The sequence below is a fragment of the Sus scrofa genome, chromosome 6 (assembly GCF_054392235.1).
Source record: "Sus scrofa isolate SSC_HxYL_T2T_F1_AM1 chromosome 6, Sscrofa_HxYL_maternal_Yorkshire_Landrace_v2.0, whole genome shotgun sequence".
NCBI lineage: Eukaryota > Metazoa > Chordata > Mammalia > Artiodactyla > Suidae > Sus > Sus scrofa.
The window spans coordinates 3,281,599-3,300,852 of NC_139388.1; the positions used below are offsets into that span (position 1 = coordinate 3,281,599).

Below are 19,254 nucleotides of genomic sequence, written 5' to 3' on the forward strand. Positions count from 1 at the left end.
CGAGCTCCCGTCCGTCACCTCCCGGCATCGGCTGGCGCCCACAGGCTCACTCTCAGTTCTCCGCCTTGCCTGGGCTTCGGACAGGCCTCGTCAGATGCCTCAGCCGCTGCAGGCTCGGCGGGTCTGACCCTCACCCTGACTTTCACCGTGGAAGGGCCTCCCCCGCTCCTCTGCAGGAGGAGCCTGAGTTCAGACGGGCTCTGCCCCCGGCCCTGGGCCGCTCTTCCTGGGCTTTGTCCCCAGAATGCCACCTGGGGCCGGTGACACACGGACGTGGATGCGTAGCCGCCACCAAACCCCTGCTGATCTGAATCACCAAGGTAAGGCTTGGCCCCCTGGGGACCCCTGCCTTTCCGACCCCATGTTTCCACGATGCCGTGTCTGCCTGCCCTGCCCCTTGAGCCATTCCGGGCAGCTCCCCTGCCAGGCAGAGCTCTGCATTCACATGTGAGCAACGGGGGTGTCCAGGCTTCAGGGGTGCCTGCACCTGGCAGCAGGGTCAGGGATGCGCAGGCCAGGCCCCCCAGCAGCAAAGCGGGTCTGGGCTCTGAGGCCTGTGACCCCTTTTGCCAAGTCTCTGCCGTTTCCCGCACTGCAGGGGAGGGGACGTGGTCAGTGCGATTCCCACATGCCAGCCTGTGGCAGTTCTGGCGGAAGAGACAGGGCTTTGGTTTTGCTGCTTCTGCCTCCCTCTCTTTTCCCAAGTTATGGTCCCCAATACCAATTATGTCACCTCTTTTCTAAGACAGAATGCAGAGGCTGGCAAAAGAAGAAATTCTGGTAAGGCCCTTTGGGGGGAGCTCATTAAGGACCTCCTTCAGCCTCGCTCAGTTCCAGCCATCTCTGCGTCCTCACGACCCCCGCCCTGGCCTTTGCCCTGTCACCTCCCGGCGGACTTCCTGCCGTACCCGATCCGCACCCCTCGTCGCAGCCTGAGGCATGGCCCTGCGTTGGAGAAGCCACGGTCTCTTCTTAAAACCACCCCAGGGCCTCTCGTGGTCCTCAAGAGAAGACTCAAACTCTCCGGAGCACCCGGAGGGCCCTTGGAGATGGTTCGGGCTCCTTCCCATGGCCCTCCCCACCCCGAGCCTTCTGTGCTCCTGCCACGGCGGGGGGCGGGGGGCTGTGCCTCCTATCCCAGCTCCCTCTGGCCTCTGCTGGTCCCCCTTTCGTGACAGAGACCAACAGAAGGTGTGACACACACCCTTTCCTGCCCTCAGCCCGGGGCTTCAGCAGCATCCTAGCCAGGAGTTTCTCCTGACTCCCCGCACTGCACGCTTCCTCTGCCCTGTAGGGGCCTCAGCCCCTGGGCTGCATCTCCATGAGGGCAGGAATGGGGCTTACCCTGGACCCGGCTTCTCCACCCTGGGGCCCGGGGTGAAGGCAGCAGGAGCAGGGCTGCCCTCCCTGGGGAGCAGCTGGCCCTCCGACCCGCTGGGAAAGTTTGCTGCCAAAGCGGCCGCTTTTGAAGGCAGATGCTACCAAATGGTGGGAATTCTGTTTCCTCTGCCACTTGCAGAGAAGGCGCCAGGTCGCTTGCACAGGGCACTTTCAGGGGTCTAGGTCTTTTCTCTTCTTTGGACTAAAGTAACCAGGCTTGGGAGCTGGGCTCTCTGCGTCATTCCTCTTCCTGGAGTCCGAGTCCATGGGCGCCTGCGTGCTTCCGCATGGGGCTGCCCGAGGCTCCGGCTCACCCTTGTCTCCTGGCCCTGCTGTTTTTGCTGCGGTTAATTGGTTAGTTGGTTAATTGAGACTCAGCACTTGAGCTGCTGCTGGGGGCGAGCTCTCGGCTCTCCTGGGATTTATCGGTCCCGCCTGCGTGCTTTTCCTGCTCGGGGTGGAATATGATAAGTCATAATCACGGGTCCTGGCGCATTGTCTGTGCGCCTCTGTCTCTGGGCCCCGCCCTGTGTCCCCTTTGAAATGCGGCTAAGCCCCTGGTAGCTTTCAGATGACACTTAAGTTACACCTCTTCTGCATTCTTATCTCCTTTGAGTGGAGACGTGTTGACACGTTGGCAGCCTGGTGGCCTCTCTTGAGGAGCGTGTCCCCTGCATGACCTCTTGGCTCCTGAAGACGACGGCACCTGGGCCTGCGGATGGTGGGAGATGGGCGGGGCTCCCCCATCCCGTGTCGCCCCTAAGGTTCTCCTTTTGTCGGCGGGGTTGGGGGGGCCCCCAAGGAGTGAGGAGGGCCCCCAAGGAGTGAGGTAGGTGCCAGCTGCTGTCAGGTGCTGTCTTTAATTACGGTAAAGGGTACACAACATAAAATTTACCATTTCAACCGCGTTTAAGGGTGTCATTCGCTCGGTGGCGTCAAGTACATTCACGGTGTTTTGCAGCCGCCGCCACCCTCCCTCTTCAGAACGCTTCCAACTTCTCAACGGAGACTCTGTCCCCATCAGGCTGACTCCCCACAGGCTCACCCCTGGGTGCCGGCACCCACCCTCTGAGGCTGTCTCTGTGGCTCTCGCCGCAATGGTGCCCCCTGGCCAGGGAATCATGCGGTCTTTGTCCTCAGCGACAGCACAACGTCCCTGGGCGCATCCGTGTTGTAGCAGGTGTCAGAGCTTCATCCCCTTCTTTGGCCACATCGTCCTCCGCGGCAGGGAGGGACCACATCTTATCTATCCATCACCTCTCGAGGGACCCGGGCTGACTTCACCTTTTGGCTCTTGTGACGAATGCTGGCGTGAACACGTGTGTCTAAGTATCTGAGTCACTGCTTTTCGACCCTTTGGGTCTTACTCAGAATGGAATGGCCGGATCACGCGGCATTTGTGCTCCCTTTTCTGAGGAACTGTTTGCTCTGGTGCCTGCACCACTTGGCTTCCCCACTCCTCTTCACAGTCAGCCCCTCAGCTGCGGGGACGTGTCAGGGTCCCAGAGGTAGAGCTGTTTTTAAGGACCATACACAGCGCTGGTGGAGGCTGTGGGGAGCGGGCTCCCTCTGACACAGGCAGTGGGATTTTAAGTTGCCCCCACCTTTCTTAAGAGCAATACGTGCCAAAATTTAAACTGTTTAGACCTGTAGAGACCAATGCTTGCAGGAATTTGTCCCAAGTAAACATGCAGACTAGATCGAAAAGATACGTGTGTGTGTGCGCAAAGATGTCCATCAAATGCCATTAAGAACAGTAAAATTAAATCCATAGACAAATGGATAACAAGCGAAATGTCCATTTAACCGTCAGTAGACACGTGGCTTTCAAGTTGCTGATTTATCCATGTGATGAAATACTATGCCGGGAACTTTAGGTGTCCCGACAGAGAAAACGACCACGGTGTGATGTGCTGCTTTTGCGCATTACCGAGCAGTGGGATCCCGTTTTTGGACGTACCTTTTGAGGTAGAAGACCTGAATGTACAGCTGCAGAGAGAGATAAATATGTCTTTTTATGTGTGTGTGTGCATATGTATGTTTTGTACTTCAAAGTATAACCACTGTCTTGGCTAATGAATACCTCCCGTCCCCTTCTGTGTCGCCCTCATCCAAACTGGAAAAATTCTGCCAACAAGAGGCACCCTTATTTAGTGGCGGTGTCAAGGTGGCCTTTCAATAGCACACTCATTCTGCTGCCTCAGAGTCAGCCAGGAAAGGGAAGCGGGGGCGAGCGAGAGAAGAGAAAGGAAAAGCCAAGTGTTTGCGTAAGCACCTTGGAGGTTCTGAGCTCAATAAGGCAGGTGTGCCGTGGGCTGCCTCGGGACCACAGGGGCCAAAGAGGCAGTCAGAGCACTAATTAAAATGTGCCAGATTGCTGAAGCGCCATCAGATCCAGCTGCAGAAACCCAGAGGTCAGAGTGCATAAAATGCGGATTTTTCCATAATTATTTAAATATGTGTTAATGAGTACTGCGAACACAGAGTATGTCCATTAAAGGATGAAAAATACAGGGAAATTGAAAAGGAATAACTTGGACTGTGGGGAAAACACTTACTCAGGGATCCAACCCCCCAATTTCTATTTTGGTTCCAGTCCTGCTGCTCAGAGTAAGACACCCAACCACTCTGGGGCTCCGCTTCCTCATCTGAAAATGAATGTCGGGGGGACCCGCTACGGAGCTCCTCATCATCCTTAAACCTGCCAGCCCCCCAGACTTAACGACATCAGACGAAGCATTGCATGCAGAAAGGGAGCTTGCAGGACGATTACGGAACTTCGTGTGTTTTCTTAGCAATATAAGTGGAGCAAAGGCCCTGGTTTTTAACCAGAGGAATTGAGAATACAAATGAGCCATTCAGAAAACTCAGAGAAAAATGTGATGGAGGGGGTGGGGCATCAGAGCCTGGTGCCATTAGCCCCCGGTTCCTGTTGTCCCCTCCCCTCGAAGTGCCAGCTTGGTCTGGGGTCCGCTTAAGGAGGGGCATTTCCACCCGTCGCTGGAGGAGAGGCGGAACCAGGGGATGGCATTTCCATCATTTTTCTTCTCGAGCAAGGAAAGAAAAAAAAGAAAGAGCGAGCCCAGTGCAAGACTGCGGCATTCCACGCCGTTGACACCTCGCCTTTGACTGGAGCTGCTGCTTCCAAAATAAAGAAAGTGGTGATTTCAGGGTGTATTTTTGCCTGCGTTTTTGAGGATGTTTGGGGCCTTTCATCTCCTTTGAAGGCGCGTCACCTAGTTACGCTGCTTTCATCCGAGTGCCCCCGTCGGAACACGCCGCTGCTTCCCTGGCAGTTGATCGTGACGGACGGGTTTCCACTCTGCAGCTGGTGCGGAGAGCCTGGCTACTTGTGAATACCTGAAGAAGCGCCTTTAATCCAAAAACAAACTCCTCCTGAAAGACACAGGCTGAAAAGGCCTTTCACGGAGGGTTTTCCAGTTCCCTGGTTCATGGTTTCTTTGGGTTGCACCGAGCTTCCTGCACTAATGGTCTCTGAATGCCTTCCCGGTTGTGGCCGGCTGGCCTGCCGAGGTCCCAGGCGTTACAGGGGAAGAAGGCAACCGGTAACACAGCAGAAGCTCGTTGGAGCTGCCGGGCCTGGACAGGTGGAGGCTGGAAGGACACCTATGTGCTGAGAGCCCGATGTTCTTTCTACAGCTTTCTCAAAGACGTGCTTCTCTAGGTAATGCTTTAGAAGCCAAGTTGTAGTCACACATAGCACGCACGTGGGATTAATCTGCTGGATTAAAGACAGAGCATTCGAATCAGCGTTGAGAGGTCATCCCTCCTCTAATAAACGGATTTGCTTTGGGTAGAGGGACAACATGCATTTTTTAAAAAAAAGTCCATGTTATTGAGACGACTGTGGGTCCATTGAAAGAGTACAGAACTGACCTGGGAGCTGACCCGCGCCGGCCGGGCCTGCGGACTGCTGTCACTGGAGCCTCGGCCTTGGAGTCGCAGGTTCAAGTGCGGGAACCAGTACGTGTGTCGAGTCGCCGTCTAGACTGTCCTCACTTATGTCATGTTCGTGCCTCTGAAGCCTCATCTCCAAGGTGACAGGTGGATCAGAGGGCGTCATGCAGTGTTGCCTGCACTCTCTTCTGTTCCTGGTTCCAAGGCCACCAGGTTCAGGGGAGGGACGCAGCCGTAGCGAGGCGGGTCCTGTGTGAGAGGCATGGGTGTGCGACGCCACACCGCTGTCTTTGCAAGTCGCTTTCCGCCCCAGGCTTCGAGCGTCATGGGTGAAAATCTCTAATGTCTAGATTAGATGTAATTTCCAGGGCCCCTTCCTCTTAGAAGAGAAGAACATCTCTAAAAAGACAATAGTTCTGAGTTCAGACTCATTTTTCAAGCGTCGTACTGTGGTACAGTTGGCATATGATAAACTGCACACCTGGTAAGGTGACCACCCGGTAGGTCTGAGGTGAGTTCGTGCCGGTGAAGCCGTCCCCACGATCGGGATCTGGAACGAGCCTGCCCCCCGGCGTTGCCTCCTGCGCCTTCGGGGTCCCTCCTGCTCCAGCCATCGGGGCCCTCCCCCCGGCAGTGACTGGCCTGCCTCGTGTCCCTGTGGGCGCCTAGAATTGGAGGTATATGGATTCGGAAACTGCTTTCTCTCTTCTGTGCCGCTTCTTTCATTGGGCCGTTCTTTCGAGGTTCCCCTGTGGTGCAACATGTTTCAGCAGCTTTTTTAAACGATGGAGGTCTAGCTGGGGTGCGGGAGCATGAATCAGTACTTTGTTTTGATAGCCGAGTAGTATTCCGTTATATGGCTATGACACAATTTTGTTCGTCCACCCGCGCATCGATGCACATTTCAGTTGCGTCCAGTGTGAGATTGTTATAAACCAAACGGCCACCTACCCATGCCTGCGTTTCTCTTGGGTAAATGCCTGGGACTGGAGTGGCCCGAAGCATGTGGCAGGTTGTATACGTTTTTAAGAAATTGCCAAACCGTTTTCCAACGTGGTTGTCCTGACTTTCGGTTTCAGCTCTGACGCCGGAAGAGCTTGGGGTCGCTCCCATTCTCACCACGAGAACAATCCTGAGCCACCTGAGGACTGACGGCTTTTCTTGGTCACATCAGAGGACCGGGGTCAGAGGGCACAGCATCCGAAGGTCACGAGTGAGATCCGCTGCCTCGCACCCTGGTAGGAGCATTTCATTTAGATGACAAGGGGCTGGAGACCGAGTGTGCGCTGCTGTGGGCGCGGGGGAGTCTCAGGTCTGCCGGCGCAGCGCATGGCCACAGTCTCAGGGCTTTTATCCCCAGGAACTCCACCAGGTTTTGACAGGAAAGAGCTGAGAAAGACCGCACAGGAGTGGTGATCGAACTTTAATGCTGGCTGTCTTTCTAGGCGGGGGGTGGTATTTCACTGTGGTTTTTTTGTGCATTTCCCAAATGACTAACTTTTCCAAATGGCTAATCATGTGGCGCGTCTTTTCATGTGGTTCTTTGCCGTGTCATTTTCTTTGGTGACGCGCCCATTGCAACCCTTTCTCGTTTTGCTGTCAGGTTGTTTGTTTTCTTATGATTGAGTTTCGAGAGTTCTTTATGCATTCTGAATAAGAGTCCTTTATCAGATATGTGATTTTCACATATTTCCTCTCAGTGTGGAGCTTGTCCTTTAATTCTCTTAACGGAGTCTTTTGAAAGCATAAGTTTTGAATTTTGCTGCCGTTCAGAATCTCAAACTGTTCGTATATGTAGGTCATGCCTCTGTAAGAGCTCAGGATTATGACAACTCTAAGAAATCTTTGCCTAACACATGGTCACAAATGCTTTCTCCTTTTATTCCAGAACTGTTATCGTTTTAGGTTTTACATTTAGATCTCTGATCCATTTTGAATTAACTTTGCTAAACGGTGACGCTGTGATCGTTTGTATTTTTCAAGGGAAGGAGGTTCCCTCTGTTCACTGTCTTCTGAGGGTTTTTTCTTTTCAATCAGGAATGGGTGTTAGACTGTGTCAAATGCTTTGCATCTTTATCGAGATGGCCGTCCGATGTTCTGTTTGGTTTGTGAAAGCGGCGAGTGGCCCTGGCTCAGTTAACCTCGGTTTCCCCGAGTGACCCCGGCTCAGTTAACCTCGGTTTCCCCGAGTGACCCCGGCTCAGTTAACCTCGGTTTCCCCGAGTGACCCTGGCTCAGTTAACCTCGGTCCCCGAGGCAGGCGTCCCCTGGGAGCAGTGTGTGGTCTCCTTTAGAGATGTCACCGGGTTTTATTTTTCTGTATTTTGTTTGTGAGGAATATTGGTCTGCAGTTCTCATTTCTTCTCGTTTATTTGTTTGTGTTTGGTACCAGGGTAATGCTGCTTCATTGAATGCATCCTAGTTGATTTTTTAGAAGAGTTTGGGTAAAATTGGAATAATTACGCTCCTGAAATGTTTGCTAGGATTCACCAGTGAAGCCGCTTGGTCCTGGAGTAGTCTTTGTGGGGACGTTTCCGACTGCAAGTATAATTTTGTTAACAGAGGGTACTCATGCGTCTGATAGTCTGCTTCTTTTAGAGGCAGCCGTGGTGGCTTGTGTCTTCCAGCAAGCTGTCCTCTTTTCCCAAGCGAGCGGTAAAACCTGTAGTGGTGTCAGTCCTCTCGTTTCTGACACAGGTAACTTGTGTCTTTCCCCCTTTTCCGTCCACCTGGCTAGATGTTTATTGCTGTCATCTATCTTCTCAAAGAACCAGCTCTGGGATTCCTGGGTCTTCTCTGTTGTTTCCTGTTCAGAATCTCTCCCCGAAGCAGAAGCACCTCCTTCCTCCTTTTCTTGCTGACCCTGTGCCAAAGGACCCCCCCTAAGACCATCTAGGTCTAAGCTCCCACGTTTCTCAAGCTCCACCCCAGCACCTCCGACTTTCTTCTGACCGTCTGGTCAGAGGTCGAGCATTTCAGCTGAAACTTCAGGAAAAAAAAGCCTGTGTGTATACTCTGAAGTGTGTGCTCACTTGTGTATACAACAGCTTTAGTGACGGGGCTGTAAATGCAGGATTCACTTGGCGCCGGGGGCAGGGGGCTCCCTGGCTCTGCCCTTTGCTAACATATAAGGGACTAACCACCTCTGAGCCTCCGTTTCCCTCGCTCTAAAACGGGAGTCACGATGATAACAAGGTTGTCGAAGGACCCGGCGAGGAGATGGATGCAAAGGGCTTGGCCAGAGTCTGGTGCTGGGCCAGCCCTCCGTGAGCAGTGCTGAAATGTGACAGCGAGCGTGACGGTCCAGGGCTCCGTCCCCTTCACTGCTGGAAAGGCAGGATTTACGGTCTTCCTTGTCTTCTGTTGATGTTGGAGCCAGTGTTTATTGGTTGTAAATGGTAAAAATACAAACCTGGCCTAGAAATCCACAGACTGTGCCTTTTGTCCCATTACGGACAAGTCCATGGCCACGCCTGGTCAAGCACGGAAGTTTACAAGTCCAACATCCAAAATACACTTTCGTTACAAAAGTGTTGCCTCAGGAGGTTGGCAGCACTGTGGCCATTGTTGCTGGAAGAGCTTGCGTCACTGGTGTTTCCCCGGGATGCGGCTGCGCCCACGTGGCCGAGGAGGATGAGGGCCGCCCTGGCCGGGGCACGAGACTCTGCACAGTGTGGGCCTCAGAAGGCTGCAGGGCTTTCTGTGACGGCCTTTGTCGGGGGCGGGGCGCATCCTGAATAGTGCGTGGCAGACCCCCAGCTCTACCTGTGGCCCCCAGGTGCCTTGGAAAAGGCCAGGCAGCCTCTGCGGGTCTATCCTGGGACACTTGCTCTATGAATCTTTGATGTGTGAGATGCCCAGGTGTCCACTCACCTCCACGTCGATGGTGGCAGGCGGGGGGCAGTTGGTGGGGGCCAGAGCAGGGGGAGATGGATGGGGCTGATGGGTGTGGTTGGGGACAGAAAGAGATGAACCTACGAGGTGACCCTGAGCAGCCGCACCTCTGTGCACATGGCCTTGTATTACTGTGGGGGCTGCTCGTTACACAGCTCGCTTTGGTAACGGGTGCACAGCCCATGCCTGGTAGGAGCCACTGAGTCTCTGTGGGCTTCAGGGCGTCCATCTGTAGAAGGAGGATCGTGAGGCGGCCTCTGAGCAGCCCGGGAGCACCACGAGGAGAGGTGAAGAAGCAGCCTCTGCCTCCGCCCCCGCACGGCCCTGTCTCCTACGCAGCATCGCCTCCCTCTCGCCTCTTACGAGAACATTTCTCACCTCAGGATCCTTGACTGCATCTGCAGAGACTGCTTTTCCAAGTGAGGTCCTGGCAGGACGTGGGTGTTTCCTGAGGGGTGGGGGGCACATTCAACCCGCTGTAGCAGCCCCTGCCTAAAGGCAGTGCGTGCAAGAAATGAGGAAAATCCATCAGCCCCGCATGTGCATCCCAGCGCTGCTGTTTCCAGTGGGGTGGCCTTCACCCCTCCGAGCCCCAGTCTCTCCGTCTGGAAAACGGACCGCCCACAGTGTTGCCCTGAGGATGCGCGTGGATGGCATACAGGAAGGCCCTGGCGCTGAACGTGGCCACACAGTAGGGCCTCAGTGTGAGCAACCCAGCCTAGTTACAATAGTGGCCAACCATGCTCCACCCACCCTGCCAGCAGTGTCACATTCTGGGACTGTGGGAAGGAGCCATGGGGGTCCTTTCCAGCGTGGGAGACTGGGCAGAGCAGATGGGGGTTGTGGAGGGGGCTTCCTGGCTGAGAGGAGGCCTGTTTTAACCCTTTCCATGGCTCCCCTCCTGCTCTCCCGTTGATCCGGATTTGAGTGCCAGCCCAGCCGACGGCACTCCGACGTTCCCAGCGTGTCAGCCAAGGGTGAGCCTCCCCCGCACACTTGCAGAGAGAATTTTGGAAGGCACTCCGTGGCATTCTCGGACAGCCACAGCGGCCTTCGGGAAGACAAATGCCCTCGACTGGCGTCTCCTGACAGCCCCTCTCTCTGGCCTCCCTGCCCTCCACCCACTCCCGGGCCCCCCAGCAAGCCAGCAGCAGACGAGGGTCTCAGCCGCGAGCTCTGCGGTGGACTGAACCGGGCGACCTCCGCCTTCCCGGTCAGCAGCCAGCGCCCGGCGCCGGCCCCGGCCCGGGGCAGGGGCCTTCAGGCAGGCCTGGATTAGAGGTTTGGGGTTTGGAACATCCACAATGGGATCAAATCAGAATTTTTTTTTTTTTTTTAAAGAAGACAATTTTCAGAGACACAGTCTGAAAAACAAAACAGCTCTTTAGCTGTTTCTCTGAAATGACATCAGCGGCCACCACAAAGCCTGAATCGGCCCCATTGCTTTCGGCCGTGGGGATGTATCATTTCCCCTGCGAAATGCCAACAGCCTTGTCCTGGGTCCCAGCCGACTGGGAGCCGCTCGCCCAGTGGGAAGCCGCCACTTTCCCACCCATGCTCAGCGGGGCCTTGTCATTGGAAACGTGCAAATTGCCGACGAACTGGGAGCTCAGGCCAGGATGGGTTTTAGGGCACAGTGTTGGTCCTTGTTGTACACCCATCGCAGTAGTGCCATCCACGCGGGCAGCAAGTACTGGGATTCTGGGCACGACCTTGCCCAGGACCAGCCGCTCCGGTGCCTCCCCCCAGACCCAAGCCCTCAGCCTGTCCCCCACCTCCCTCCAGCCCCATCCAGGCTCCCACCCTTGCAGGCCAGCGCCTCCGGGGTTTGCGAGTGGTGGGGAAGCTGGAGAGTATTTTCAAGATGGATTTTTGTTTCATCGAAGAGCCACCCAATTGCACTTAATTTATCACCACATAAAAATAGACACAGAAAAAAAGGCCGGGAGGAAATACAATGACATGTTAACAACCTGGCTGTCTGTGGCGGGAGGGTTATTTTTTTCTTAATTCCTTCTACTTCTGTACATTTGCTCAATGTTACTCTCGTAGCACAAAAAGCATTATTTATTAAAACCACCAACTGGATCTTGTCTCGGGGCCAACATGAGCTGCTTAAGAGAGTGGAAAGTCAGGCTTTCTGGAGAGCCGGCAGTCCCTGGGGACTTATTTCTTTGAAGAGACACTTTTAAAAACTCAGAAATAATCTGCATAGTTGAAACTTCTGTTCCTCTGGGATTGTTATTCCTTCATTAGCTAAAGTGATTTACTGAGTCACAGGAAATTTCGCTGCTGGCCCAAAGAGTGATTCTACTCCCCAAGCATTCGCCGAGTATCTGCCCCGAGAGAGCCACCGCGGACCTGCCCTGGGCGGGCGCACAGTCTAACAGAGGACGCGGGAGGCGGGTCTCACGTTCACTCATTCAGCAAACATTTATCCAGCCCCTACTATGTGCCAGGCGTGATTCGGGGGTGCGGAGACACAGCAGCGTACCAGCCAAACCAAGCTCCCTGCCTGCACGGAGTTTAAACTCAGGGCACACGTAGAAGAGGAACGTGGAAGTGCCCGGGCAGCTGGAGGAAGGAGGCGTTCGTGACGGTGGACACGGACGGATGCGGGTCCTGCCAGGGCGATAGGGTTGGATTCTTGTGTGGAAGTCTCCACCGGGAGCCTGGGAGCGTGGCCATCGGGCAAATGGGGCGGGGGGCGGGGGTTCCAGACGTGACTATTTAAAATGAGGTCCTTAGGGTGGGCGCTCATGCAGTGTGAGTGGTGCCCTTATTTAAGGGGAGATTTGGCCTCAGAGACCCCTTCCCCTCTCCCCCCATCAAACATGTTCTGATCTGTGTGGACGCGTGTGTGTGAGGCTGGAGGGAGAGACCTCAGGGCAGCTAGAGGCCCCTTCGCCTTCTGCAGCCCCGGCCATCGCTCACCTCGGGGAGAGGGCTGGTGGAAGCAGGTGCCCATCTGCACTCACTCGTCAAGCATTTCCGGGTGCCTGCTACGAGCCAGACGCTGCTCTAGGACCGGGATCGCAGCAGTGGACAAAGCAGAGCTACGTCCCTGTCCTCACGGGTGAGAGAGTTCCCTGGATACCTACTGGGTACCAGAGACTGTGCTCCGTGAGTAAGACCCAGAGTCCAATGAGACAGAGTTTCTGTCCCCACCCACCCAACCCATCCGTCCATCCATCCACTCAGTGTTTCTGTTCATCTGCTGTGAGTCAGGGAGTCTCTAGATGGCACAGGAAACAAACAAGGAAGAGTCATCTTAACAGTCTGATCAGGGAAACAGATGGGTTTAAAAAAAACTCTGGAATTCCCGCTGTGGTGCAATGGGATCCGTGGTGTCTCCACAGTGGCAGGGATGCGAGTTCAATCCCCTGCCTGATGCAGTGGGTTAAGGATCTGGTGTTACCGCAGCTGTGGTGAATGTTTTCACTCTGGCTCAGATTTGATCCCTGGCCCGGGAAGTCCACATGCTACAGGGCGGCCAGAAAAAGAGGAAAAAAAGTCAAACTCTAAACAATGAATTCGCCAATAAAAGGAAGCATGAAGTGTTTTAGAAATGCATGGGGGGGGCGGTGGGAACCAAACAGCGGGAATGAAAGATTTAGAGGAAGGTCTGCAAAGGAGCTGGGTTTTGAAGGACGAATAGGAGTTCACCAGGCCGAGAAGGAGTTCACCTGTGCAGAATTACAGAGGCCTGAACAAGAGCTGTGTTTCCAGAAGAGCCAGCAGCCAATGCAAGTAGAACATGAAATGCTGAGACTCTAGAAGAGTTTGAAGAGCTGCTCGGAATCTGGCTTTAAAGACCGTAGCCTGTGTTCATTTATTCTGCAACTGTTTGTTGAGTCCCTGCTGTGTGCAGGCACTGAGGATACCTCGGGGAACAAATCAGTGAAAACCTCTGCCTTGAAGGTGCTTACTTCCAGCGGGGAGACGGAAAGCATATGCCTAAGAGGAAAATGTGGGGGTTGCGAAGGGACGGGGCTGAAGCAGGAGAGGGGAGAGGGCGCTCGAGAGGGCCTGGCTAGAAGGTGCAGAAGAGTAAAGACCCAAAGAGGGGGAGGCAGTGTCCCCCCTCCCCACCCCCGGGGGGAGACATGCACCGAGGGGCAGCAGCTGGCACGGGTGCCCTGGGCCAGGAGGCAGAGCCAGAGGGAGGGCAGAGGAAGGACCAGGACACGGGGACGGGGCCTAGGCAGAGGGGGTGTGGCCTGACCTGGTTTTGGAAGGTAACTCTGGCTCCGCCCAAGATGGGGGAGCAAGCGAGGGCAGGGGGCATCGGCCCAGCGAGTCTCGCGGACTCTGGGTGCTCAGGAAGGAATGAATGAGGGAACGAGGGCATGGAGGGACAGGCGTGCCTTCCCAGGGCATGGGAGGCCAACGTGGAGCCTGAGAGCAGCCGGGGGGCAGGCTCGCCCCCACTGCTGATGATGCGATGGCCGCTTCCGGCACTGCGCTCCCTTCCTGGCGCTGCTGGAGCGAGTGACCACAGACCTAGAGGCCTAAAGGACACAGGTGGGCTCTCACCGTCGGCAGGTCAGAAGTGGGTCTCACTGGGTCGGGTCAGGGTGTCGCAGGGCTGGTTCCCTCTGGAGGCGCCAGAGGAGAATCGTTCCTGTGCCTTTTCCAGCTTCTCGAGGCGCCCACTCCCTTGGCTGGTGGGCCCATGTCACTCTACTTCTGTCGTCACATCTCCTCCTGTGACTCTGACCTCCTGCCTCCCTCTTAGAAGGCCCTTGTCGTTGCATGGGACCCACCCGGAGAATCCAGGTCCATCTCCTGTCTCAAGATGCAGCCATTCATTACACGCCATTCATCATATCACGGGCACCTTGGCCAGGCTGGCAAGCCCATTGCCACCCGTGGTCTCGGGGATGCTCACAGCCACCAAGCAGGCAGGGGTTTCCCGGGGTGAAACCAGGGCTCAGAGAGGGGGCGTGCCTTTCCCGGGTCCCACAGCCAGGATCTGGAGGGACGGTGCCCACCTGGCCCTGGTGCTCCCTCTCCCTCCATGGAATGGCCCCGCCTCGCCGCGTGGCACCGGCAGGGCGCTTCACCTTCCTAGCAGAGGGCCTCCCAGGAAAGACAGGGCCAGGCCAGATACCGGACACCCACGGGGCCCTCAGTCCAAACTGGCACCTTGGAAAGGCACAGCAGCACTGGGAAACTCACACTCCTCTTCCCCGTCACCCGGCGTTGAGAACAAAGTGCCTTTGAGCTCCCGGGGGTCCTCTGAGGAGCCCCCCAGGGAAGACAGTGTCTCTGTGACAACCGGCCTCGCGGGGGCTGCAGCGGAGTCGCGGGGTGAACCCATGTGTCGAGCAGAGAAGAGCCAGAAGCCCCTCTGGCACTGCGCACCGGGGAAGCAGCGGCCTGCTCCAGAAGAGGCGTGCAGCCTTGTTTATTTTCATTTTTGCAATTGAAAATGCTCACTTCCTAGGCCCCTCCATGCGGGGTGGCTGTTCCTTTAAAGAGAAAAGGAAGTGTGGTCCTGGCAGAGTGAACCGGAGCAATAAAAAATAAATCTCGGTAATTGTTGTGGAGACAGAAAGCAAAACAAACCGGACTTAAGTACATCATAAGAAGATGTCAGCGTCGGAGGCCCAGCCATTAGCCTGCGAAATCCCTTCTCTCCCCGGAGGACCCGCTGGATGGGGCCCAGCCCGTTGGATTTTCCGCATTCCTCCTTCAGGGGTTCCTGGAACGTCAGACCACGGCCTTGCCTTCTTCTCCTGAAAAGGACGGGCAGCTTCGAAGATGGTGAAGGAGAAACGTCAGCGTGGTGCCCGGAGGAAGGCGGCCGACGACGAGCCGCCAGCTCCAAGGGGCTTCTCAGATGCTGGGCCCTGCAGACAGGGCCTGACCGGGGCCAGGGAGGGTCTGCAAAACGCCCCCTGGACGCCTCTGGGACAGCAGCTCCACTCCGATGTCGCCGAAGGGAGTGCCCCACCTCACGTCCGCAACAGGCACATAAAACGGGGTAGCCTCTGCTCCAGGGTCAGCTCACCTGCCTCGTCAGAGTAGGAACCACCCTCCCTGTCTCCGCCACTGGCCACCAAAACAAACTTCAGAGTTGCGAGGGGGTGTCCGAGAGGACCTGGGCTTGAGAACGGGAGGCCCCAAGCCGAGGTGGCGTTCTTGGAGCGCATTCTGGGTGCTGACTCCCGAGACAGCCCTGGTTTGCTGGGGTGGGTCCCTGTTCATGTCGGAGCCTGTCACTTTCAAAAGGTTCTGTTCAGGGTGGTTGTGTGCCCATTTCCCAGAGGAGGAAGCTGAGGCTCAGAGAGTCACAGAAGTGGCCCAGATCATAAGAGGGGCCAAGCTGGGATCTAAACCCAGGCCTGATTGAGTCCCCCAAGAGAGCTTTTACTCCGAGTCACCTCCTAACACATCAGGCGATCCTGAGATCCTGTGTAGGGGCCCGCAAGGCACAGACGTGGCTGTTCGGCTTGAGTTTCCGTGTCCAGCACGGTAACGGTAGATCAGACTTGCATTTGGGGGGAGACCTCATTTCTATCCTGACCTTTCTGCCGAATTTAAGACCCAAAGATAAACCCCTTGCTTAACTTTCAAAGGTCTAAATCGTTTCCCCATCAGCACCTCTGGCAGCAGAGGTTTCTCTTTCAGGCTGTGGTTTGCAGGTTGGAGCGTCCCGGAGCTGGAGGGCGAGCAGTAATCAGCTTTATCCTTGGGTCCTCCATGGAGAAATGGAAAAGAGATTTCCCTCTCCTTCCATCTGAAAACGCCTTCTGGGCCCCTTTTTGTCTCCGGCGCCTTCTGCCCGTGGCTCCGGTTGGGAAGGCACCAGAGGGGATATGCTGGGCTTCTCCCAGGACACCAGAAATTTGGACGCTAAGTGCTGGGAGCAGGGAGCCAGGCCTCTCAGCCTCGAGCTGAAGCAAGGCCCGTGAACTGGCCGGGAGTGCCACGTGGCGGGGCATCAGCGGCTTCGCGGACTCGACGCAGCTGTGAGAGTGAGGCAGGCACTGTGCTGGGGCGCTAAGGCCCCTCCCTCCCGCCGCCTCCTCTGCACGAGGGGGCTTTGTGCTTCCTTATTGGGGCACGAAGTCATCTCATCTGTTGTACACCGCCACCCCCGCCCTCCCGAGGGCTCCGCCTGACCCCACAGCAGGAGCAGCATCTGACCCTCTCTCCACCCTGCCAGGGCCAATCAGAGGCTCTCCTGGCTTGGGGAGGCCTCTGCCCTCCGTGGGGGCGTGGGGGGGCTGCTTTCGAACCTGTGAGAGGCAATTAGATATTTTCCAGATTGCAAAGGTGGCCTCCGTTTCTGTGAAAAGCTGCACATCTTGCAGAAGGTCAAAGACCCCCACACGCCCACGCCAAGCCGGCAGCAAGGCTCACCCGGCAGCGGCCATCAGCTGGCCAGGCCTGTGAGGCTTCCACGGCTCCACCCAGACAGTGGAGAGGGCAGGGGACAGCAGCTGTGCCTCAGCGTGGACCTGGTGCGGAGTGCGCCCTGCGTGGAGTCCTGACCTAGACCTTGGGCTCATCAGAGGAAAGAACCCGGCACATCCGTGGGAATAGGAAGCACCGTGGCCATGGCAGCCAGCATGTCTTGTGCTGTCCTGAAAGTTGGACGCGTTTGGTCATAAACCCCGGGAGGGGGCTGTTACTGGCCCGCTTCTTACAGAGGAGAGGCTGAGGAGGGCAGGGAGCCTGAGTCATGGGCTCCACACAGGGCGAAGTGAAGTGCAGGCTGCACTCTGACCCCTGCCTCCTGGACTTCTGGGAAGGGGAGAAGGCTGGTGGCTTGGAATGGACCAACCTGGATTCAGTTCCCGGCACTGCTGGTTATCAGAGTGGCAAGAGGTTAGGGGCTCTCAGAAGACGACCTGGTCTAACCCCGGATACGGTGATAGCAGCATTTCCATGGGATCATCTGGAGATGCTAACAGAGAAGGAAAGGCCCCTCGTCAAGGTCACGCAGCTCCGGGGGGACGAAACCAGGGCACGCACGCAGGGCTCTCTCCTCTGCCTTAGGCAGGAAGGTGACGCGTCCCCTGTGGCCAGGGCCATGGAATCAGAACCGGTCCCGAGAAGGAGCCAGAAACCCAAGCAGTGGGACCCCTCGTGAACGCAGAGCTGATTTCACACGGCTGCAGGTTCCCGGAGCCCCCCTCCTCCCCGTGTCCTTGGACTCCACGCTTCCCAGGGGCTGTCAGGACAGACGCAGACACCCTGGACCCCACCAGCCAGCTGTCTGGCGTTCCCAGCCCAGTGGGGAAAGGAATTAGCACAAACCTCAGGAGAGAGCTGTTCTCATGAAATCCACCGCCTGGTCGGGCTGCTCAGAGTGGGAAGGGAAGTTCACAGCCTCTTATCGGCTGACTCGCTGGCCCCGTCTCCAGCGCCTCTTCAGCCCCGGGAGAGAGGATTTCGAGAAAAGCGGAGCTCCACGGTTTTTACCTGCAGCCCGTCATCGTGCCCCTTGACCCCTGTGTGGGGGGTCATGACCCCACTCTGCTCGAGGCGTCCCCGGCTCCCGGCTGCGGTGCCGAGGGGCGGGAGGCCGAGCGTCCGGTGCGTGTGACACTTAGCGCTGACCGGGACTGCAGGCGAGCTGTGCGGGAGACCAGCCGTGCCCTTTCTACGAGATTGGGAGACCTTGGGGTTTCCCACAGGTCGAGTGTCCATAAGGCGATGGCTTCAAACAGTCTCAGACACACCCCAGCAAGAATGTCCGGGGCAGCGGAGGGTGCTCCCCGGCCCCATGCTCCCTGGCCCGCTGTTAGCTGAGTTTGGGTGGGGCCTGGGCGCTCAGCGGGAAGGCTGCGTTTCCCATCAGTCTCTCCTGGCAAGTGGGTGTGACCTGGGGACGAGGCTCCGCCGGCAGCCTATGGGAGGAGCCGTGTGCGCCCTCCGGCCAGTCCTTGGAAACGGAAACACCTGCCTCCCCTTCCTCCCTCCCCACGGCCTCCTGAGGCGGGGGTTAGTGGGGCTGGTGAGGGTCTCACTCGGGGCAGGGAGGGGGGCAGAGTGGGAGGAGTCTGGGTCTACACGACCCCCCAGAGTTTGCTCTCCCGGCCCCCTGCCCACCTTGGTGGGTCCGTGGGAGAGGGAAGTGTCATTCTAGCTTGTTGAGCCGCTATGTTCTGTGTCCCTGTCTACAGCAGCATGCTGCAGCCCTGACTCACGTGCCCAAGCTGCACACGTGCACACATGCATACTCACACAGACGCACACACGTGCACAACCGCATAAATGTCTCAGAGACGGAGCCCCTTCCTTCCACGTGGAATGTGCACTGGTCTATTCTGTTCTGCCCTGTTGTACTTTTCCCTTGATGGACGTCTCACCTTCCTCTGACCTCGTGACCCACTAATGGGTTACGACCTGCAGGACCAGGGCACCCGGAGACAGTGCACAAACTTTGGGCAAAGCACTTTGCAAAAAGAGGTGGGAGGAAGCCGCTCCCCTGGCAGTGAGGGCACATGCAGAAGTGCAGGGGCAGCGGGGGCAGGCACTCCTGGGTCTCGGGTTGGTTCCTGGAGGGCTCCATGGGGGTGGCCTCGTAACGGGACAGGCAGCGGCTTTGCACCGGCGGCATTCTGGCATCCTGAGCGCCACTCTCCTCCAGGCTGGCACCTTATACGCTCGAGTTCAAGGGTGCGGGGTCACGAGGCCTTCCACCTCCGGGCACCTGGCACAGACCGCTGCTCTCTGCTTTCCATTCTCTGGGAGTATTTCCTTCTTGCTCAGGTCCGCTCCTGCCCTCCCCCACAGGTAGGCTAACTTCACAGGCACAGTGGCCTTGAAAGGTCGCATGGCCCTGCGGGAGTTGGGGCACTCTTCTGTCCTCAGCCTGCCCGCCTGTGAAGTGGGCACAGAGGCACCTGTCCAGAGGGGACCCACCTCCGGGGAGAAGAGGCCGCTGGCTGGTCTGCTTAAGCATCTACTACGTGACAAGCGCTAAAGCAGGCCCTGGGCTCAGAGAGCAAACCAGAGCGTAGGGCACTGGTGAGGCATCTGCCTGGTTTTCCCGTCGCGGTGTCACCTGTCACAATGGCTTCTATCATCATTGGGCCAGTGTTG

At 56.7% G+C, this 19,254-nt stretch overlaps 1 protein-coding gene and 1 long non-coding RNA gene across 2 annotated transcripts in view; one reads left to right on the forward strand and one right to left on the reverse strand.

Moving 5' to 3' along the window:
* Positions 1-19,254, forward strand: part of MTHFSD (methenyltetrahydrofolate synthetase domain containing) — a 135,905-nt gene that overhangs the window by 13,014 nt on the left and 103,637 nt on the right. The window contains exon 6 of the mRNA XM_084959309.1: positions 6,378-6,536. The gene's annotated coding sequence lies outside the window, so the exon portion shown is untranslated. The remainder of the gene's footprint in view (positions 1-6,377; positions 6,537-19,254) is intronic.
* LOC106510447 (uncharacterized) lies at positions 11,242-18,032 on the reverse strand. Its single transcript, XR_014805277.1, has 3 exons — positions 17,464-18,032; positions 12,127-17,110; positions 11,242-11,814 (listed from the first exon to the last, which is right to left on the reverse strand). It is a non-coding gene; the product is annotated as an uncharacterized LOC106510447 (long non-coding RNA).